The sequence below is a fragment of the Nicotiana tabacum genome, chromosome 3 (assembly GCF_000715075.1).
Source record: "Nicotiana tabacum cultivar K326 chromosome 3, ASM71507v2, whole genome shotgun sequence".
NCBI classification, from domain to species: Eukaryota; Viridiplantae; Streptophyta; class Magnoliopsida; order Solanales; family Solanaceae; genus Nicotiana; species Nicotiana tabacum.
The window spans coordinates 40,032,720-40,057,104 of NC_134082.1; positions in this window are offsets into that span (position 1 = coordinate 40,032,720).

Below are 24,385 nucleotides of genomic sequence, written 5' to 3' on the forward strand. Positions count from 1 at the left end.
ATTTTTGTAGAAGGCCATGAAATTCACTAAACGGCCTACCCTGAATTCTAAATATTTGTTATGGTTATTTGTTGAGGGCCCCGCAATTTCGCATTTTTATTTGGCGAGGCTCGTCTCTATTTTAGAAAGGGTATCCTAAAGTGGCTACATTTCTAATGCATTTGTCTCTAAAACTAGAAGAAAAGGTACATGCTAATTTAATTATATGCTTTGGCCTAACCTGGATTCTTATCAATTTCTGCTTAATTATTTACAAAGTGAAGAGGCGTCATACCTTGTGAAACATGCGAGATTGACCAAATGCTATACTTGTATCCAAACATTTCTTGAATTGAACTTAACTAGACTTATTTTAGGCTAGACTAAGGGAATTGAACACTAGGCATTATTTCTAATGGGGATTCGAACGTGCTCCTATATACTGCCTAGCGGGTCCTGATAAAAGAACTAAAGTAAAACAGAACATCATTGTGTAAGGTGGAAATATTCTATCCTATGCATGTCATTATAGTTAAACTGGAATCCAGTCAAAAATTCTATGTCAATTATCCATGCATTCTACATATTGTACCATTACATCTCGTACTAACAAACAACTATAAACTAAGACACAAGAGACTAGAACTCAGCTAAGCACCAAACTGATCTTTTCCTGCTATTGAAATTTACAAACTAATCATATATATAGAAAGAAATCAACATGCCATGAGTATTATAACAGACATTTAAACTTCTCCAACTTTCATTTCATGCTTTCAGACTGTTACAGTTACACCAATATGGGACTTGAAATGTGTACCTGGATACTAAAATGCAAAGAAGAAGTGGAAGCAGAAGAGTCAGCAGCAGCAGCACAAGAATGGTAGTAACAAACAAAGCAATACAGCAGCAATGACAATCCCAGACCAACAGACCAAAGCAGTAAACCAATGGTACAATAATCAATATTTGATCTTTTCAAAACTCAGAGGGAAAATCCTAAAATCTGACATCAAGAGGATTTTATCAAATACGCAGCCTTGGTACCATGACATCAAGAGGTTCCTGAAGACACAAGAATACCCCGAGCACGCTACTGGAGATCAAAAGAGGACCATTAGGCGACATGCAAGTGGTTTCTTTCTGAGCGGTGAATTGTTATATAAGAGGACCCCGGACCTCAATCTCCTAAGATGTGTCGATATCGAGGAAGCGAGAAAGATCATGCACGAAGTACACGCAGGTGTGTGCGGACCTCACATGAACGGGTATGTCTTAGCGAAGAAAATCCTTCGAGCAGGTTATTACTGGATGACCATGGAAAAGGATTGCTTTAGCTTCGTTCGGAAGTGTCATCAGTGTCAGGTGCACGGTGATTTGATTCATGCACCTCCCACGGAACTGCATCCCATGTCTGCACCTTGGCCATTTGTCGCCTGGGGCATGGACGTTATTGGACCAATCGAACCAAAGGCTTCGAATGGACACAGATTCATACTGGTTGCCATCGATTACTTCACAAAATGGGTAGAGGCTGTCACCCTCAAGTCGGTCCCAAAAAAAGCTGTAGTGGATTTCGTACACTCAAATCTTATCTGTCGTTTCGGTATTCCTGCGACTATCATTACAGATAACGCAGCAAACTTGAACAGTCACTTAATGGGAGATGTATGCGAGCAATTCAAGATAACGCATAGGAATTCTACTCCTTATCGGCCAAAGGCCAATGGTGCTGTGGAAGATGGCAAACAAAAACATCAAGAAGATTTTGAGGAAAACCATCCAAAGTTCCCGACAGTGGCATGAGCAGTTACCATTTGCATTGTTGGGGTATCGCACTACGGTACGCACATCAGTAGGAGCGACTCCTTATCTTCTGGTTTATGGGACCGAGGCTGTAATACCGGCAGAGGTAGAAATTCCTTCGCTTCGAACCATTGTCGAAGCAGAAATTGAAGACAGCAAGTGGGTCAAGACTCGGTTAGAGCAATTGACTTTGATTGATGAAAAGCGAATGGCCGCGGTTTGTCACGGACAGTTGTACCAACGAAGAATGGCACGTGCTTACAACAAGAAAGTTCGACCCAGGAATTTCGAAGTAGGTCAACTGGTACTGAGGCGTATTCTGCCGCATCATGAGGAAGCAAAAGGGAAGTTTGCTCCAAATTGGAAAGGCCCATACATCATAAGGAAGATATTGCTGAGAGGAGCATTGTATTTAGGTGATATCGAAGGAAATGACCCCGACACAGCAGTAAATGCGGATGCAGTCAAGAGATACTACGTCTGAATTATACTCCAGTAGTCTTGACACATTTGAAATGATGAAGGTTTTATTCCCCACTACTCCCCAAACACTGCCCAATTCTCTATACAAACCTTTGAGCCGCTTACAAAAAAAAAAAAAAAAAAAAACAACAAAACAAAAACAAAACATTGATTGAGGCCTGAACTACGTTTGACTTGATTCCGAAAGGATACGTAGGCAGCCTCTCCCTGAGGTTCAGTCACACCAACAATAAAATCCCATTCACCCTGAAATTGAAACCGGGGCACGCCGAGCAGTTTAGAAGTTAGTATCATCTACCTCTCTTTACCAAGCGCAAGCCTTCAGATCAATTACCAAGGACAGTGGGAAACCAATAAGCGTCACAAATGGAGACCGACACACTCTGAATTGAGAGAGATAAAATGAAAGAGTCTCGTCAGTGAAAACCTTCGGGCACCACGAGGCGACGGGAGTAGAGAAACCAAAATGAGAGATCTTGTTTAGTAAAAACTCGCAAAGAGTGCTATCAGGCGATGACAGGAAGAGAAATGAGAGAGGTCAGCCAGCGGAAACCCGCAAAGGGCGCTGTTGGCCGAAAGAATGACTCCACCTCAAGGAAGTCTCGGCAAAGTTCCACCGGTTTGGAATCACAGATCCGTTCTGGTTCAGGGAAACGCAAGTTCATGGAAGGTCAGGCGTCCAGTCCAAAGAGCATGTCATGTCATTTAAAGCCAGCATTATCTTCCTCAGATAAGTCTTTCTCATCCCAAAAGGGACACTCCCTTCTTGAAATTTGTTTTCTCCTTTCTTTGTTTCTCTTCTAATCCCTTTTATGTTTTAACCCCAAGTTCAGGATACATCGGAAAGGGCAGGTGGCAGGTTTGTTTTCACGGAATTCCGTTTCATGAAGGAAAACACCCCGTTTCGTTGGTACGTCTGTCCAAACTTGATGAATCACGATGTTTGATGGCGTTCGAAGTAAAGAGGAAAAAGAGAAATTTCCCCCAGCAAGTCCGCCTTCGGACGAATCCCCACAGAGTCTCCCATTGTACAATCCCCCACAGAGTCTCCCCGATATATATAAAAAAAATCCCCGTTGGAATTTCCCCAGCACATCCCCAGCGAGTCCCTTTGTAAAAATTCCCCAACAAGCTTACCCCAACAAATCCTAGAAAGCCCGCTTCGAAACAAATCCCCAGCATGCCCCATTGTACAAAAATCCACACAAAGAATCCACTTTGTAAATATTCCCCCACAGAGCTTCCTTTTGTACAAATCCCCGCAGAATACCTCCAATAAAATCCCCGTTGAGAACCACCAAGCAAAACGGGACAAAAAAGAGAGAAAAGAAAAAAAGAGCCTTACGAGGCAAATCATCACAGAATCTGGAAATACAAGCCTGAGCAGTCTAAAAGGGTTTCGACATATGAATCAAATCAATGGCGGGACTTCGCAACAGAAATGAAGACGTAACAAAGCAACCGAGAACGATCAAGGTCACCAAACCGACCGTCATTTCCGAACTAACAATTGTTCTTTGTCTGAAAAGTTAAAACAGGTTTAATCCAAGACAACCGTGCAAGAAGCAGGTGTCGCCCAAAGAAGAAGGTACATGGGTAAAAGAAATATTTTGGCAATAAGGAATTCACTCGAAAGGTAAGATTCCACGAAACACCCTTTTATCTTCTACTAAAACAAGAAAATTCAAAAAAAAGAGGTCAGTTGTTGTTCTCGAATTCTGTCCCCAGCAAGTCAGCATTAGGGTCTTAAACCCTAAACTGAACTTTTTTCCATTCAGCCAGCATTAGGGTTTTAAACCCTAAACTGAGCTTTTCCATGCAATCAGCATTAGGGTTTTAAACCCTAAACTGAATTTTTCCTTTAGTCAGCATTAGGGTTTTAAACTCTAAACTGAACTTTTTTCCATTCAGCCAGCATTAGGGTTTTAAACCCTAAACTGAGCTTTTCCATTTAATCAGCATTAGGGTTTTAAACCCTAAACTGAACTTTTTCCATTCAGCCAGCATTAGGGTTTTAAACCCTAAACTGAGCTTTTCCATGCAGTCAGCATTAGGGTTTTAAACCCTAAACTGAATTTTTCCTTTAGTCAGCATTAGGGTTTTAAACCCTAAACTGAACTTTTTTCCATTCAGCCAGCATTAGGGTTTTAAACCTTAAACTGAGCTTTTTCGTGCAAACAACATTAGGGTTTTAAACCCTAAACTGAACTTTTTCCATTCAGGCAGCATTAGGGTTTTAAACCCTAAACTGAGCTTTTCCATGCAGTCAACATTAGGGTTTTAAACCCTAAACTGAATTTTTCCTTTAGTCAGCATTAGGGTTTTAAATCCTAAACTGAACTTTTTCCATTCAGCCAGCATTAGGGTTTTAAACCCTAAACTGAGCTTTTCCATGCAGTCAGCATTAGGGTTTTAAACCCTAAACTGAATTTTTCCTTTAATCAGCATTAGGGTTTTAAACCCTAAACTGAACTCTTTTCATTCAGCCAGCATTAGGGTTTTAAACCCTAAACTAAATTTTTCCATTTAGTCAGCATTAGGGTTTTAAACCCTAAACTGAATTTTCCCTTCAGCCATCATTAGGGTTTTAAACCCTAAACTAAACTTTTTCCTGTAATCAGCATTAGGGTTTTAAACCCTAAACTGAACTTTTCCCTAGTTGGTCAGTATTAGAGTTTCAACTCTAAAACTGAACTTCTCCCCAGCTAGTCGGTATTAGGGCTCCAACCCTGAACTGAGCATTTTTATCTTCCTTCATCAATTTTATGAACTTCCTGGCGAATAATTCACGAAATTTTCCTAATGAAACTGGGGCAGAAAATTTCGTTCTTTTGTTTGTTTTCTCCTGCAGGTCTAACCTCGAGCCACACGGATCGAAATGACCCACGAGATGAGTCTCAACTCAGAATCAAAGAAGAAAAAGACAAAAAGAAGATGTCCCGAGATATCAGAGTAAATGGAAGGCGGATCGACTCCAACATTTGATTAAGGTCCTGAACTCTGCCAGTCGCATTTCACTCAGTATCCCAAAGATTGAACAAGTCGCCGCAACTCACAAGCATCAAGATTCGGATCAAAGTCTCCAAGCACAATCAGCTAAGACCCAAGATCAAGTCGCAAAAGAATCATAGATAGGAATCTTGTAACTCGCAGTTGACATGCATATAAGTAGTTAGTTCAGTTCCAATTTTCCTTTGGTTGTAATAAGGCGGTCAGTGACGCAGCAGTGACAACAACAACAGCAGTAACAGCAAGCATTGCAATCCTATGGTAGCCCCAGCTGCCGAAACTTCCCGAACTACATTGACCTGATTCCTGTTTAGCCCAGGATATGTAGGAAATCTTCGAAGCAAAGATTCGGTCAAATCTTTCAAAAACATGCTTCACACGGAGTAGTTCATAGGCAAAAATCGCTCATATCTGCTCACTTTATCTTTGCAAGAAAACTCTTCGTGTTTTCGAACAAAGAGGGGCAGCTGTGAGCACGTGATTTTTGTTTTACGCGACAATCGCTCCAAAAGAAATAAAAATAATAACAAATGGTCCTGCTGTACAACTTTGGATTTTACATGGCACTTTGTTGATTATTTATGATTTTTGCCCATTTTTATTTTTTATTAAAAAAACAAAATACAAAAAATGTATGTGTCATGCGTAATTTAAATCGTAATCCGTTTGTTAAATGGAGAATCACAAAATACGCATTTTTTATCCTGATTTGTTGCCTTGTTTAATTTTACCTACTTCTAACATTTTTATATGCGTGTAATAAATACGTTAAGTATTAATTAATGGTGTTTAGTTTTATTTAATTAGGTTGTGTGTTTAGGAAAATTAGAAATAAAGAAAAGAGGTTTAAAACTTGTTTTAAAATAACTTTGGGCCAATTCCAATTTTTAAAATCAGGAGGCCCAAATGAACAGCCCAAACGACCCAGTCCCAACATGCCCTCTGGAAGACGCCTAAACGACGTCGTACATGAACCATCTCTGTGAGCCGTTGATGGGTTCAAAGGAATGGCCCAGATCTGGCTAATCCTTTACTTAAACGACGCCGTATGAGGCCTTTTAATCACAGCCGTTAATCTATTCCTCATCCTACGGTCAAGGTCACTTCCCCATAACCCATGATGAACCCGACCCATTTCCACCCGGACCAACCCAAACCCCGTTTAGATGAAACGACACCGTTTCTCCTAAGCCTGCAGATCCAAGCCGTCCATCTCGCCTCATCCAACGGTTGAAATCAATCCACCCATCCCATATATAAGGTCCCTATCATACCCTGCCCCCTATCCAAGACCCCAGCCTTCGTCCTCATCCCCTTCCCCTCCAAACCCTAGCCGCCCCTTATTCCTCGCCATTAATCCTGGCGGCATGAACGTCGGTGGCCTTCACCTTAACACCCTAGGACCACCTTGACACCCTAAACATGAATCCACCAACCTTTCAGCTCGAATCCCATCCCACCGTCTCGAATCTTCATTTGAAGATTCGAGTCAAAACTCGATCTACACCGATCTGCCCTAAATTCTTACCAGACAGTCCCCGGACCCCCCTCGTGACCAAACCATGCTTGGTTTGGTCCGAATCTAACCAAGAAAGCCCAAGTCCCAAATCTACCATCCACGAACCCTAGAAACCCCAAGCCTGGTCCGTGTCTGTTCAAGCCAAGAGATTAGGGTTTCATGAACCTTAATCGAAGTGTTTCTCATTTGAGAAGCACTTCGATTAAAGTCCGTTCAACCTTGAGGAGGATCTGTTCAAAACACAAGTGGATTTTTTCTGATTTTTTCTTTCAAAGCTTTAAGGTGAGTTAATTTTCTTTTCTTTATTTCAGTTCGTGTGTTTGTGTGTTGTTAAAGGTCCGTCCGTATGGCCAAACGATTTGTTTTAGTTTGTGTTTTTGAACTGCTATTGTCCACCTTGACCGGACCTCTGTATTCGGTCAAGTCTTTCTTCGTAATGTATGTGTGTAAACTGTATGTTCAATTGAATTCGTAATTGGTCATTCAATTAGCTCCCGAGGTCATTTCTGTGTTAACATTGCAATCTGAACCCGTTGTGTGATACTCTTAGATTTCTGATTTTTGGCTACGATTGTACGTGTTATGATTAGTATAGTCGAGTCGACATATGTCGTCAATTAGTTTCAGTTGTCCGAACAATAACCAATTGACCTGCTTCTGTTAAGCATTGCCTGAATCAATTAGGGATTGGGTTTAGTAACTTATAGTTGTTAATTTGATTTCAGAAATATAAGGTTTGGTCTGTTAGTTACAGCCTGAATTGGAGGGCATTTGCATTAGTGCACAACATGTGCATAAAAGCCATTCTGATTAAAATAATTTGACAGCATGTTTGTCAGATTATATTCTTGCTGCCCTGTCTGCCTTTTAGTTTAAATATTAGAGGGTACTGTCAGGAATATCATGGGGGAGGTTTATACTTAATTAGCTAAGTGGAAACTGAAAAGGGACAGCACATGGGAGGGGACCTAATTGATTAACAGGCTGTTCAAATAGCCTTATTTGGAGCTATAAAAGAGGAGGACACCTGATATTAGAGGGACATTAGGAGATAAGATAAGAGAGGGAGGAGGAAGATAGGGATACACCTTGAGAGAGATACACACAAAAGGGAAGCTGAAACCAAACAGAATCAGTTTCTAAGGGAGAAAGAGAGTTTGTTTTTTGGAAATCAGGAGGGGGATTTAGAACAGAAATTCTTGCTCGACTGGAAAACACTACTTTTCCTCATCCTTTCGTGTCTGAAGTCCAGTATCCAGTTTGTTTTGTTTCTATCAGATTTTAGGATTTTCCCTCTGAGTTTTGAAAAGATCAAATATTGATTATTGTACCATTGGTTTACTGCTTTGGTCTGTTGGTCTGGGATTGTCATTGCTGCTGTATTGCTTTGTTTGTTACTACCATTCTTGTGCTGCTACTGCTGACTCTTCTGCTTCCACTTCTTCTTTGCATTTCAGTATCTAGGTACACATTTCAAGTCCCATATTGGTGTAACTGTAACAGTCTGAAAGCATGAAATGAAAGTTGGAGAAGTTTAAATGTCTGTTATAATACTCATGGCATGTTGATTTCTTTCTATATATATGATTAGTTTGTAAATTTCAATAGCAGGAAAAGATCAGTTTGGTGCTTAGCTGAGTTCTAGTCTCTTGCGTCTTAGTTTATAGTTGTTTGTTAGTACGAGATGTAATGGTACAATATGTAGAATGTATGGATAATTGACATAGAATTTTTGACCGGATTCCTGTTTAACTATAATGACATGCATAGGATAGAATATTTCCACCTTACACAATGATGTTATGTTTTACTTTAGTTCTTTTATCAGGACCCGCTAGGCAGTATATATGAGCACGTTCGAATCCCCATTAGCAATAATGCCTAGTGTTCAATTCCCTTAATCTAGCCTAAAATAAGTCTAGTTAAGTTCAATTCAAGAAATGTTTGGATACAAGTATAGCATTTGGTCAATCTCGCATGTTTCACAAGGTATGCCGCCTCTTCACTTTGTAAATAATTAAGCAGAAATTGATAAGAATCCAGGTTAGGCCAAAGCATATAATTAAATTAGCATGTACCTTTTCTTCTAGTTTTAGAGACAAATGCATTAGAAATGTAGCCACTTTAGGATACCCTTTCTAAAATAGAGACGAGCCTCGCCAAATAAAAAATGCGAAATTGCGGGGTCCTCAACAAATAACCATAACAAATATTTAGAATTCAGGATAGGCCGTTTAGTGAATTTCATGGCCTTCTACAAAAATAATACCGCGTTAGGCTTCTTTAGGCGCGGCTTAATTAAGTTACATTCTTAAACTCGGGTGCACATTGATGTGACCCGAATCCAAATCTCAACGGAGTCGAAATGGTCAACAACTACGGGTGCATTGATTGCGACGTGGTTCGAGATACATTTTCGCGACGTTGCAATTCTATAAAACTAAATGATAATAATAAAAGCGGTTTAAACTTAATAAAGCACATAAGTCACAACATGTATTTAAATCAGATATTTAGCCATTATAACAATTTAAGCGACCGTGCTAGAACCACGGGATTCGAGGGTGCCTAACACCTTCCCTCGGGTCAACAGAATTCCTTACTTAGAATTTCTGGTTCGCAGACTTCATTTGGAAAAGTCGAAAATTTCCTCGATTTGGGATTCAAGATAAACCGGTGACTTGGGACACCAAAAGCCAAACCTTTCCCAAGTGGCGACTCTGAATTAAATAAATAATCCCATTTCGAATATTGTCACTTAAATTGGAAAAACTCCCTCGCGCATTTAACACTTCGGGGCGGGGCGCGCAAAATGGAGGTGTGACAAGAACGTTAGCAATTGCCAATTTCTTGCAAAAGAAAAACGTGAATTCTTGCAACCAAAACAAATCCAACGAGAATTATTGCAACTTTAGCAAAGTAAAATTTTACGATTCTAACGGAGTACGGTGCAACCTTTTTCAAGAACATCATATGAATTTTCCCCTACTCCAGGTATGTTAAGGCTATCCATTCTTTCTTTTTGGAATGATCCAAATAATACAAATGAAACGAGAAAAATACGCAACTTTCATAATTGACTCTATTCATAATAATACTAGGAGTATCTATAGTCTTGATTCCCCATGTTGATTATTATTATTATATATTCTATTCATGGGTCTTAGAAAAATACGTATTTGATAAAGTTTATCCGAAAAGGCATATGGATTTTTATGGCATTCCGAGAAAATCTTATTAACATATTTCTTATGCATTTCATGCATTTATACATGTACATTGAGCCATGACCAGATGACATTATATATGCGTATATATGTATATTATATTTACATGGGATATGAGAAAAGGTTACGATGTTATATACGCACTACCACCTGATCAGCTGGTATACGTTGATGATTTTGCCCACAATGGTCGAGATGATATGATGAGATTCCCTCAGGGGCCTGATGATGAAATTCATACGTACATGCATGATACTATAATTATTTCATGATTTACAGAGTTATCCAGACTTACATGTTGAGTCATTTACTCTATATTTCTTCTATGCCCGTTATGTACTTATTTATGTGTATTACATACTCGGTACATTATTAGTATTGACATCCCTTTTGCCTGGGGACGCTGTGTTTCATTCCCGCAGGTTCCGATAAACAGGTTGAGAGTCCTCCTAGTTGGCCATCAGATCAGCGAAAAATGTTGGTGCGCTCCATTTGCTTCGAAGTTGCTTTTTGGATCAGTACAATGAATACATGTATTTTTGAAATGGCGAGACCCTGTCCCGACCTTTATGATATTATTTATTCTTAGAGGCTTTTAGACAGATGTCATGTACGTGAGAGTTTGTATGGCCTTGTCGGCCTATGTTTAGTATACGAGTGATCATTTTGGTCTTATAGGCCTATATGTTACGTATAAGTTTCTATTACATATTTTATTCTAGTTATCCTATAACAACCTTTTCGTCTCATTTACCTATGACAACATGATATGAAAGATACATTATGTCAGTACTCGACTGAGTAAGGTACCAGGTGCCCGTCATGGCCCATCGGTTTGGGTCGTGACACTAACCATACCAAATTCACTCAAATCCGATACCAAAATCTCGATTAAAATCAAAAAATTAGGCCTAAGAACTTTTCTCAATTTCCCCCAATTTTCATTCCAAATCCAAAATTAGATGATGAATTCATATTTAAATTAATGGGATATACTCAAAAATGAGTTAAGAATCATTACCCACAAACTTCCTTTAAAAATCTCTCCAAATTTCGCCTCCTACCGAGCTCTCATTCCAATTTTTGAGTTATGAACTCAAACCCTCAATTTTGGAATTTATATCTGCCTAGTGCATCTTTCTTCACGAACGCGAGACCACTATTGCGAATGCAATGAACAAAATCCCATTGGCAAAATTTCCTTTTTCACGAACGCTAGGTTCCACTCGCGAACGCGTAGCTTACACTGGCGGACCCTTCTCGAATGCGAGGACCATGTCGCGAACGTGAAGCACAACTCAGTTGCCTCTCCCAGATGCTCTACGCGAACGCGATGAAGGATTTCACTACAACAAAACACCAAAAAATCTGCCATTTCTCTAAGTCCAAAAATGACTCTTGAGCATCCGAAACACACCCGAGGCCCCCGGGACCTCAACCAAACATACCAACCAATCCTAAAATACCATAAAAACATAGTCGAGCCCTCAAATCACATCAAACAACGCTAAAATCACGAATCATCCTCCAATCCAAACTTAATGAACTTGAAATCTCAAAATGCTATAACGATGCCGAAACCAACCAAATCATGTCCGATTAAATCCAAAATTTGCGCACAAGTCATATTGAACATTACTTACCTATTCCAACTTCTGGAATCGGATTTCGACCCTGATATCAAAATTTCACTATCGGCCTGAAAACTCCAAAAATTCAACTTTCTGCATTTCAAGCCTAAATAAGCTACGGACCTCCAAAACACAATCCGGACATTCTCCTAAGCCTGAAATCATCCAACAGAGCTAATGAAATTGACAAAATTCCATTCTGGACCCATATTCACACTGCTTCAACTACGGTCCAAATTCTAAAGCTTAAACTCTCATTCGAGGACTAAGTGTCCCAAAACACTCCAAAACTCAAAACGAATCATCCCGACAAATCACAATAGCAGAAATAAACACGAGTGAAGTAGTTAATAGTAGATCAGGGAGTTAATTCTCAAAATGACCGGCCGAGTCGTTACACTACATGTGTTGTTTGGTTACTATAACATAGCTGTAATATGGGTTGATCTTTTACTACTTGATTGATGAACTTCAATCTTATCCTTGGTAGTGTTGATTATATCTTCATCACGCAATTATGGATTGCCATGCCAAGACTACTACGTCGGCTATTCCGGGATTGCCTACTATGCAACGGAGGGGAGCACATATTCTTTTCATGGAAAGATAATCTCTTTCGTGAACGCCCAATGTGTGGTGGAAAAAAGGTGTTTGACTTATCTTTCTTTCATCCGGACAATATTATGGAAACTCCTTCTATTTAAGAGAGTTTTAGGATGTATTCCTTATGGACTTGCCTAGTATTCCACTCGGTGTTGACTTAGTACTGTGTACACATCCTATATCCCACCTTATAGGATAACTTTAGCCGAGTCAAAGAAGTTGAAAAAGAAGTTACTTGACTTGTTTCGCAAGGGATTTATTTGATCAGCTATTTTTTCTAGGGTTGCTCCCATCTTGTTTGTAAATAAGAAAAATGGATCTAAGCGTATGTCTATTGACTACATGTAGATAAGAAAGGCTACCATAAAGAACAAGTATTATTTTCCGGTTGATAGGTGAGATTTTGATATAGGGGTCGGAATGGAATTCTGGAAGTTGCAATAGCTCCGTCGTGTCATTTGGAATGTAAGTGCAAATTTTCAGGTCATTCGGACGTGGTTTGGTAGACTTTTTGATCAAAAGCGTAATTTGGAATATTTTGGAAACTTAGGCTTGAATCCGATGTGTTTTGGTTGATTCGATGTTGTTTGAGTTGTTTTGAAGATTGGTACAAGTTTGGATGGTGTTATGTGACTTTTTTGTGCTTTTGGTTGAGGTCTCGGGGGCCTCGAGGTGATTTCGGGTGGTTGATGGAAAGAATAGAAATTGGAAATGGCAGCTGAAATTGTAGTCTGCTGTCATAACCGCACTTGCGGCTAGGGGACCGTAGGTGCGGGCTTGCAAAAGCATAGAGGTAGCTGCAGATGCGGCCAAGGATAAGGTCATTAGGAACCGCAGAAGCAGTGAGGTGGGCACACCTGCGGTAGTGCAGGTGTGAGGTATTTAACCGCAGATGCGGAAATGGTCAGTTAAGTGAGAACCGCAGATGTCGCGCCCCCTTTTTTCTCCTTCTCGCGGAGAGAGGTCCGGGTTTTGACATTCCATGTGGGTGTGATAACTCATTTCCTTTTGGGAATTGGGTATTTGAAGAGTCGTCAAATAACGAGTTATGGTGCGTTAGGGCACCTAGATTGATTAACTCTTGGATTGGTTTGCATTACCAGAGATTTAGGGTAAGGGCTCGAAATAACCTCGAGGGGAAGGTGTTAGGAACCACTCTTGGTCCCCAACTATGGGTCTCGACTGAACTTATATTCACAAATTAGTCTATTACGAATAAACAGTTGAATCAAATAGGTTGCAAGTAAAGCACGTTGGATAACTGAAGTAATAAGATAAAGATTTTTGAACAAATTGTAAACAAAGGATAAGGAATTTTGGTAAAGGGGAGTCCTAGGTTGGTCAGCCTATAGGATCACCCCACACAATATCCGGTAAACACTCCTTGATGAGGGGCTACACGTGACATTAGCACGTAGTCATCATATCCCATATCTACCCTTCCCACCCCCTTAGTGGTCATGAAAAGCGAGTGTTTGGTAGGCGATCTCTATTGTGTGCTGTTACCCGTACCTTCTTAATGCCCCTGGAGGGATTTAGGTCCTCTACATATAGGTTGTTCTAGGCAGACCCCTAAGGTTTTAAAGGTGAAAATTCTAAGGCGACAGGCAAAACAATTAGGACTTTTTTGAACATAAGATAAAAGAGAGCAATTAGAGGCTCAAAGTTTCCTCCTCAAACAAGGCACATAAACAGCACGACTCAAGCACAATTATGGGCTCTTTATTAAACAGTATCCTAAGGTAGGGTATCGAGGTAAATATGCAGAAGACAAGCAATTTATTTTTGTAAACTCAGGAGTAATGACCTTAGTAGTTGCGTATTGGTTTCTTAAAGCTTGTTAGGGTCATAAAGCATTAAGTCATACAAACAGTTTCAGAAATGCAGTTTTGAAAATGCCCTACAGGCTTGCCTATACGTGGAATATTGATGACTGCATTGTATAGTAAGACAGGGCAGATTTTAAAACAGACTTTTAAAAATCCTATGGGCATGCTATCTAATGATGGATTGAGGCAGTTTTAAAAGTACTTGTTTAAGGAAATATAAACTACTTAATTAAATCAATTCAGAAGTGAACTAAACGTTAATCGGACTGAGTTATTTAAACTAAACTTAGGCGAGATCCATAGGCAGGATTCGATATTGTTTCCTATAGGCATGATATCTAAGTTTAATACTGATTTTAAAGGCTTGCAGGCATGGAAACATACATGGTATAGACATGCTCAGAAACATCTAGTCTATACCCCAATATTTGTTTACAAGTTATTATAGACCATATGAATGAATTACATAAGTAAATAAGAAAATAAGAAGCTAGTCTATAGGGAGCCTTCAATTAGGCCTAGATTTCCAAAAGCCTCCAATAGCCTCAAATGCCTCAATCCCATAGACAATGTCATAGTCTAGGTGCATCAAAGTACTATAAGGATCTCAAGGATACCGAGCAGTGCTTAAACCTAGACTTGGTAACCAAAATTGAATAAGTGCAGTATGGAAGGGCCAGCCTTAGTATGCCAGAGTTCAGAGGGTTCTCAAGAGGATCCAAAGGCAGTACACATACTGGAGAGGGAAGAACTTATTGACTTAGGAGTAGAGTGAAAGTGCTTGAAATAAGTTAAAAGGGCTTTAATGAAAAATTGTATTAAAAGGAAGTTTGTTTGAAAATGATTTAGTAAAATTATAGAGTCAGTTTGAAAAGAGATTGGAGTAATGAATAAAAGTCCAAACACAACACCTTTAAGACAGATTCATACACAACCAGGAGTCACAAGTTCAGTAGTCAAAACAGGGGTCAAGGGATTTAGGGATACATAGAACACTTGATTGTGAACACATAATCAAGCAAAGGTCTAGGAATTGGTATAGACATGCTTAGAAATAGGTGACCAGACATAGACAAAGAATCAAACATAAAGAACAAGTTCACATACAAGGGTGATAGGGATTTGGGGATACATGGAGCACATGGTGGTAAACACATAGAGATAATTGGTGCGGACATGTTCAGAAACAACACAGAGGGGTAATATACTGATCTTAAGGAAGGGGAGTACATAATAATGCAAACATCAACTACATACAAAACCCTAAATATAAGGAAACTAGAAACAAGATGAACTGAAATAATGAAAGAATAATATCGTTGTTGGAACTTTGAATTGAAACTAGAACATACCAGTAAAGAGGTCAGTAAGCAAAGTGAAAGAGTAGGAGAACATAATAGTTAGCCTTGGCTTGTAGCCGGCTAACTTAGAGAAGTAGCAAGTAGCACAAAAGAGAGCAGAAAATTTTAAGTGTGAGAGAAAGAGAGTTTTGAACCAAGAGTGTTCATGTGTTTGTGCTGATAAGAGAGTGTGTATATATAGTTTGAAAGCATGTAGCAAAATAAGTTAAAAAGTCAAAGTCCATCAGTAATTATGGAACTCAAAATTAGTTAGTCAGGAAATCAAGGTAAGTACTCCATTTAATTGAGGAGTTAACTTCAAACGGTAATAGACATATGACAAATAAGGTAGGAAATTTTATAGTGCTGAACATGACAAATAAAGAAATACTTTCTGCATAGTACAAGTACACAACATGTAATAGAGACTAGGTTCAGCATATTTCAATCAAGGAAAGACTTAAGAAATCAATTAATAGTGTAATCGACCATAGAATAAGGTCAGAAAACATTCTACAAGGTAAAAATCAATACAGATATCATGCGGAATCAGTGAAGGATCAGTAACAAACATTTAAGGATTCAAAAATAGAAGATAGTACTGATTTAGCACCACATTATAAGAATAAACACATGGTAAGCAAAACAAGAACCCTAAGAGGTCGAGTAGGGCAAGATTTATATATAAAATTAGGGATTCATATAGAGCATAGTCTGAATTTGTAAGCTAAGCATGATACAGGTAGGAGAAGTGAAGAATCAAAATATTGGTGAACAAAATATGGCAAAATCAGTCAATAGGCAGGGATAACCATAATTAGGAACCCTAACAAGCAAACATAGGGCAAAAAAAAAATCACAGAATCCTAGAAACATACAGATTAACTGAACACGTTATTAAAACAAAACTCAGAAACCCAAAATGGGAACTAAGAAATTAGGGATTTCAACATAGATGAGTTGAAAAAGGAGTAAAATCACAGAATCAGTCAAAATATGCAAGAGATAGAAGTTTAAACATAAAGAATTGGTTTAAACAAAATTTTAGAAGAGGTTCAGAAAAACCCTAACTTTAGAAGAAGGTGAAAACAACTTGATATCGATGATTCTTGTAAAAGAGATTCAAGAATAGTGTAAAACATCAAAGGAAAAGAATCAAATCATTTAAAAATCGTACAGATCTAGGAGTTGTAAGAAAAATTTAAGTTTTCAGAAGAAACCCAAGTATAGATGAAAGAACCTGTCAAAATCTCAAGGATCGTAACAAGCATAACATGATTTCACGTGGAATCATACTGAAGTAGCCAAGAACAGACCAAATGTCAAGCCCTAGATGCAAGTCAGTGTGACACAGGGCCCTTGAAGACCTCAGAGGAGATGAGCATGGCAATAGAGGAGCAATTGGAGGCTTAGGGGTTGAAGGGTGGTTACCGGAGAAGACCGGAGAAGAAGGTTGGTGGTGGAAAGGGGCTAGGGTTAGTTTGAGAGAAGAGAGGAGATGAGAGAATACAGAGGCGGCGGTCTCTGAGTTATGGGCTAGGGTTAGGGGTCGTTTGAGATAAAAAAGGAAAGGAATCATGGGGGCCGTTGATCTTTTAGATCAACGGCTAGGATTTAGCGGGTCTTGGGTCGGGTAGGTAGATTTAGGGCTTGGGTCGGGTATTTTTAATTTGAAATTGGGTTGGGGTTGGGTCTAAATTGGGCTACAATTGAAAGCAAATCTGGCTATATTTTAATTAGCCACTTTTACCCTATTTAATTTATAATAAATAATAAATAATTTATGGGAAATAATTTTATGTACCAAAATGATTTAAAATATATATTCATCATTTTAAAAATATAGAAGACAAATTTTACGCATATAAAATGTAATTATACATTAATGGGCTAATATTGCAATTATATGCAATTTAGTTTAAAAAATACCAAATGCAATTATAAAAATGAATAAAAAATATTATTGACCATATTTTGGCATAAATATGGAAATTAAATGACTAAATTATCACAACAATAATTTGGGGGATAATTTTTGGGGATTTTATGAATAAAAGGGAAGAAAATAAATTAGTTTAAATCCTTAAAATTATGGAAAAAATTATAAAAACCTTTTGAATGCTTATATATGCATATATATGCTATTTTGAAAGTATTTATGCATAAATAAAAAATATGGAAAAAATTGGATATCAACAGCTGCCCCTCTATACCCGGGAAGGATGAAAGAGTTTTCGGGTAAAGAAATGATGGCCAATTTTGACCGGACGGGATGCTTTGAAAGACAGAGGCTGAACTCCGGTCTTCGAGTTGCCTATATATCCCTGATTTTATAGGAATCAGGCCATGTGTAGTTCTAGATTCATCCGCAGAGTATGCCGATGAAATTACTGCAGGAATGGACACGCGATACGGAAGCAGTTACGGTGGGCGGTTAAAGTTCGAGATAGTTGAAGGAGATGAAGCGAGATTGCTCTTGCTAGTATAGCGGTTTCTTACTGGTTACCTGCAGATAAAAGATACTAGAAACATGTACTTGCAAAATTTAAACATGATGCAAATTCCCTTATGACCATGAATGTTGTCTTTGGACGGTTAAAGATGACGTCCTTGGATCATGACGTCCAGGCCAGGAACTATTCGGTGAGGGATTCTTAGGCCATGAAAATATGTTCTCGGGCTATGAATATGGTGCCTCTGAACCATGACGCTATTGAATAATGATGTGCAAATTTGAGAGATCCTCAGGCCATGGCATGGTGTCTTTTGGCTATGAGGATGATGCCTTTAGACTATGACGCCTTTGGATAGGTTGGCGATATTTCAGCCTATGATATGTAATAATATGATGTTAACAAGACAAGGCTTAGTCTTGTGAAATGGAGGGCAGATCTTAGCCCGATTGGAAAGCAAATAGATCGTAGAATAGAGCAATATCTGTGCAAAAGGGACAGTGCTTAGTCCCATGCGAATGTGGAGGCAAGGACTAGCCACATGTAAGTAAGGGAGGCAAGTATTAGCCTCATGCAAGTATGGAGGCGAGGATTAGCCTCATGCAGATAGGGAGTCAAGGATTAGACTCATGCAAGTGGGGAGACAGGGATTAGCCTCATGCAAGTGTGAAGGCAAGGATTAGCCTCATGCAAATGTGCAGTCAGGGATTAGACTCATGAAAATAGGGAGGCAAGGATTAGCCTCATGCAAATGTGGAGTCAGGGATTAGACTCATGCAAGTATGGAGGCAGGGATTAGCTTTATGCAAGTAGGGAGGCAAGGATTAGATTCATGCAAATGTGGAGTCAGGGATTAGACTCATTCAACTAGGGAGGAAAGGATTAGCCTCATGCAAGTGGGGAGGCAGGGATTAGCCTCATGCATGTGTAGAGGTAAGGATTAGCCTCATGCAAGTAGGGAGGCATGGATTAGCCTCATGTAGATAGGGAGTCAAAGGTTAGACTCATGCAAGTATGGAGGCAAGGATTAGCCTCATGCAAATACGGGGGGACATGGATTAGTCCCATGCAAATGTGGAGGTAAGGATTAGACTCATGCAAGTATGGAGGCAAGGACTAGCCTCATGCAGTCATGGAGTCAAGGATTAGACTCATGCAAGTATGGAGGCAAGGATTAGCCTCATGCAGTGGGGAGGCAGGGATTAGCCTCATGCAAATAGGGAGGCAATGATTAGCCTTATGCAAGTATGGAGGCAAGGATTAGCCTCATGCAAGTATAGAGGCAAGATTAGCCTCATGCAGTAGGGAGTCAAGGATTAGACTCATGCAAGTATGGAGGCAAGGATTAGCCTCATGCAGTGGGGAGGCAGGGATTAGCCTCATGCAAATAGGGAGACAAGGATTAGCCTCATGCAAGTATGGAGGTAAGAATTAGCCTTATGCAGTCATGGAGTCAAGGGTTAGACCCATCCAAGTAGGGAGGCAGGTATTAGCCTCATGCAAGTAGGGAGGCAAGGATTAACCTCATGCAAATGTGGAGACAAGGATTAGCCTCATGCAAATAGGGAGTCAAGGGTTAGACTCATGCAAGTATAGAAGCAAGGATTAGCCTCATGCAAATACGGGGGGACAAGGATTAGTCCCATGCAAAGAGAGAATAGTAGGTAAGAGTAGTGTATTTCTTAGCTGGAGATGTATTTAATGTCTGATGGCCTGATAGATAGTGAGATATCTTTGTGTACACATGTTTTGCGAGTGCTATCGTTACGTCAAATGTGCCTGCATTCAAAGAAAAATTGTTAGTTTAGCGAGGGCAGGTTGGTTCTTGCTTTGTCTGCCGGCCTTGCTATGCTTCGTTTTGAAAGTCTTTCGAGTTCCCCTGGGTGACACCTGGCTATTATGGAAATAGAGTTTTCGAAAATATGCAATATTTGAAAAATAGAGTTGTTTTAGAAATGATATATCAAGAAATTTTGACGAACTAGTGACTGTGACACATCTCAAAGACGTTTGCAGCTCTCTTATGGAATTTTGAGGGTCCTCCTCAAAATTCTGCCCCAGTTTGGTAGATGATCTTTGACTATCTGCGGATGATGGACCATGCTGAACCTTCTTCGGAATTTTGAGGGTCCTCCTCAAAATTCTGCCCCAGTTCTTAACTGGTTACTGACTTCTTGGCATGCGATGGCGCTGCCTGGAGTTCCTCCGGAATTTTGAGGTCCCTCCTCAAAATTTTCCCTCAGTTTTTGATTTTGGGGGGAAATGAAAATTTTATTATAATATGACCGACCATAAGGTTGCCTACGTATCCCCTCTTAAACAGGAATCAGGTTAAACGTAGTTCAACTATATCAAATGAGGAAATGTAAAGTATCTAAGCATAGTATCTCTTGACTGCATCTAAATTGATCGGTTTTGGCCAAACTTATCCGTGCATTTCTGCAAGTATGAGTGCTCCTACTGGTAGTACTCTGTGAACCATGTACGGACCTTGCCAGTTGGGAGAGAATTTCCCTTTGGCTTCATATTGATGTGGGAAGATTTTCTTCAGTACCAGCTGCTCTGGTGCGAACTGTCTTGGTTTTACCCTTTTGTTGAAAGCCTTGGTCATTCTGCTCTGATAAAGTTGGCCATGACATACTGCATTCATTCTCTTTCCATCGATAAGGGCCAATTATTTATAGCAGCTCCTTATCCATTTTGCATCGCTGAGTTCAACCTCCTGTATGATTCTTAAAGAAGGGATTTCCACCTCAGCTGGGATGACAGCTTCGGTACCATAAACCAGCATGTAGGGAGTTTCCCCCGAATCGTGGTGCGGTACCCCAACAGAGCAAAGGGTAACTTCTCATGCCACTGTTTGTGGTTTTCTACCATTTTCCTTAGTATCTTCTTGATGTTTTTGTTGGCAGCTTATACGGCTCCATTCATCTGAGGTCTGTAGGCTGTGGAATTCCTGTACTTGATTTTAAAAGTTTTACACATAGATTTTATCAGATCACTGTTGAGATTGGTGGCATTATCAGTAGTAATGGAATCGGGAACTCCAAATCGGCAAACAATACGATCCTTGACAAAATCTGCTACGACTTTCTTAGTTACAACTTTGTAAGATGCAGCCTCTACCCATTTTGTGAAGTAATCAATGTCTACCAGAATGAACCTATGTTCGTTTGAGGCAGTGGTCTTGATTGGACCAATAACATCCATTCCCCAGGCGGCGAATGGCCAAGGTGAGCTTGTTGCATTGAGCTCATTCGACATAACTTTTATCATATCAGCGTGCACTTGACATTGAAAGCATTTACGGACATATTGAATGCAATCCGTGTCCATGGTCATCCAAAAGTAACGTGCTCTGAGTATCTTCTTAGCCAAGACGAAACCATTCATGTGTGGAACACAGGTCCTAGCATACACATCGTCAAGTATCCTAGAAGCTTCCTTTGCATCGATATATCTTAGCAATCCCTCATCGGGGGTTCTTATATACAGGTTTTCTCCACTGTGGAAAAAGTGATTGGACAATCTCCGGAGTGTGCGTTTTTGAGCGTTGTTTGCATGCTTTGGGTATTCTCCTTTTGATAAGTACTCCTTGATGTCATGGAACCGAGGCTTACCAATGGCTTCTTCTTCCACATGGGCACAATATTTTAGCTGATTATGGATCCTTACTAAAATGGGATCAATGTAGTTCTTTTCTGGATGTTGTATCATAGATTACAAAATGGCTAATGCGTCAGCAAACTCATTCTGAACTCCGGGCACATGTCAGAATTCTACCTTTGCTAACCTCATTCTCAATTCCTACACGTGGTGCAGATATGACAATATCTTGGAATTCTTGGTGGCCCACTCTCCTTTTAGCTGGTGCACAAGTAAATCTGAATCACCGATTACCAGCAGCTCATGAATGTTCATGTCGACTGCCATGTTGACCCCTAGTATGTAAGCTTCATATTCTGCTATATTTTGGTGCAAGAAAATCGAAGTTTAGCAGATACCGGATAATGCTGACACATTTCTGATACCAAAACGCTCCAATACCTACTCTTTTGAAATTTGCGACTCCGTTAAAGAACATCCTCTAACCGTCACATTCTTTGGTAATGTCTTCTCCTATGAATGATAATTTTTCATCAGGAAAATACGTTTTCAAGGGTTCGTATTCTCCTGCCACCAGATTTTTAGCAAGTTGATCTGTCAATGCTTGTCCTTTGACCGCCTTTTGAGTTACATAGACGATATGAACTCACTTAGTAGTATCTGTCATTTAGCCAACTTCCCGGTAGGCATGGGTTTCTGAAATATGTACTTCAGAGGATCCATCCTGGATATGAGATATGTAGTGTAGGCATAGAAGTAATGCCTCAATTTCTGGGCTATCCAGGTCAAAGCACAGGAAGTGCGTTCAAGCAGAGAATACCGTGTTTCATAAGGCGTAAACTTCTTACTCAAGTAATATATTGCTTGCTCCTTCCTTCCTATCTCGTCATGTTGTCCCAAAACACATCCTAAGGCTCCATCCAATACAAAGAGATAAAGTAGCAAAGGTCGTTTCGGTTCTGGCAGGACCAGAACTGGTGGTGTGGACAAGTACTCCTTGATATTGTCAAAAGCTTTCTAACAATCCTCGGTCCAGCTTGTTTCAGCATCATTTCTTAGCATCTTGAAGATGGGTTCACATATGACTGTGGATTGTGCTATGAAGTGACTGATATTGTTGGGACGCCCTAAGAAGCTCATCACGTCCTTTTTGCTCCTAGGTGGCGGTAACTCCTGAATAGCTTTGACTTTAGATGGATTGAGCTCGATCCCTCGGCGATTGACAATGAATCCCAGTAACATTCCTGCGGGGACCCTGAATGCACACTTTGCGGGGTTTAGTTTCAAGTTGTACCTCCTTAGCCTGTCAAAGAACTTTCTCAAATCTGCTATGTGATCTACGGCCCTCTTGGATTTGATAATGACGTCATCTACATACACCTCTATTTCTTTATGTATCATATCATGGAAGATAGCTGTCATGGCTCTAATGTAAGTAGCCCCAGCATTCTTTAGACCAAATTGCATAATCTTGTAGCAGTATACCCCCCAAGGTGTGATAAAACATGTTTTATTTGCGTCTTCTTCATCCATCCAGATCTGGTGATAACCCGCAAAGCAATCCACAAAGGATTGGAGTTCATGCTTGGCGTATTTAATGATTAGAATGTGTATATTTTGTAGTGGGAAGTCATCCTTGGGACTTGCTCTGTTTAAATTCCAATAGTCAACACATACTCTGACCTTCCTGTCCTTCTTCAGAACTAGCACAATGTTGGCTAACCAGGTTGGATATTCAACCACTCTGAGAACTTTGGATTTGATCTGCTTGGTAACTTCCTCCTTGATTTTCAAACTCATGTCTGGTTTGAATTTTCTTAGTTTCTGCTTGACTGGCGGACACATGGGATTAGTAGGCAACGTGTAAGCCCTATGGAAGTGCTCAAACCGGTCATGTCATCATATGACCATGCGAAGATGTCCTTATATTCTTTTAGGAAATGAATGTACTCTTCCTTCTCTATTGGTGACAAGTGAATGCTGATGCGGGTCTCCTTGACGGTCTCGGCGTCTCCCAAATTTACTGCTTCTGTTTCGTCCAGGTTGGACTTAGGCTTGTTCTCAAAATTCTCAACCTCCCTGACAATTTCCTCGGGTATCTCATCTTCTTCCTCTGAGTCACTATTCTCATGTTGCGTTGCCTTATTACATGTCACAATCACTAGTTCATCAGGGAAAGTAATAATAATGTTATGGAAAGAAAAGGTGTAAAGATAGTAGTGAATAATAGAGAGCAAATGCATTTAATTAAAACTTGAGAAATTATTCAAACAAAGCACGGCTCGATAAATCGAGCATTTATTTTGAAACAAGTAAAGATTAAAGTGAAACTTTTAAACAAGTAAAGATTAAAATGAAACTACAAGAAATTTTAAATGCCTAAGTGGCTATAGAGGTAAATCATGCCAAGCTACCTAGGGACTCGACGGGCTTGGGATGGTATGGTGGTCCAATTTCTGAGAAAACTCCCTTCGCCACAGTCTGAATAGTGAGGCCTTCTTCCTCCTTCTCCTCCTCAATTATGGCACCACAGTCCATGTCCTCATCTTCCAAGAACAAATTCTTCACCCCAGCTAGTGCTTCTTCTTCCACAGTCCCCCATATTGTGTCGGCCTGGTGGAAAGCTTGTTCCAAACGGGGCACTAGCTGCTCAAGAGGGTAATATGGTCCACGTTATAGAGGTGACCAATCATTGTACTCTTGCCATGTATATCGGTATCCGAGCCCAAAAGTGGTACCATGTTTTTTGAGTTGTATTGGCTTGGTTATACCTTGGAGGTTCTTTCCTAACCCTTTGCGGAGTTCATATCCAGACCATGCTTTCTATCTTGTTACTCCACCACTTATCCTTCTCAACTGCATTGATCCGTTCTGTGTGATGATAGGTTTCCCCTTCTATC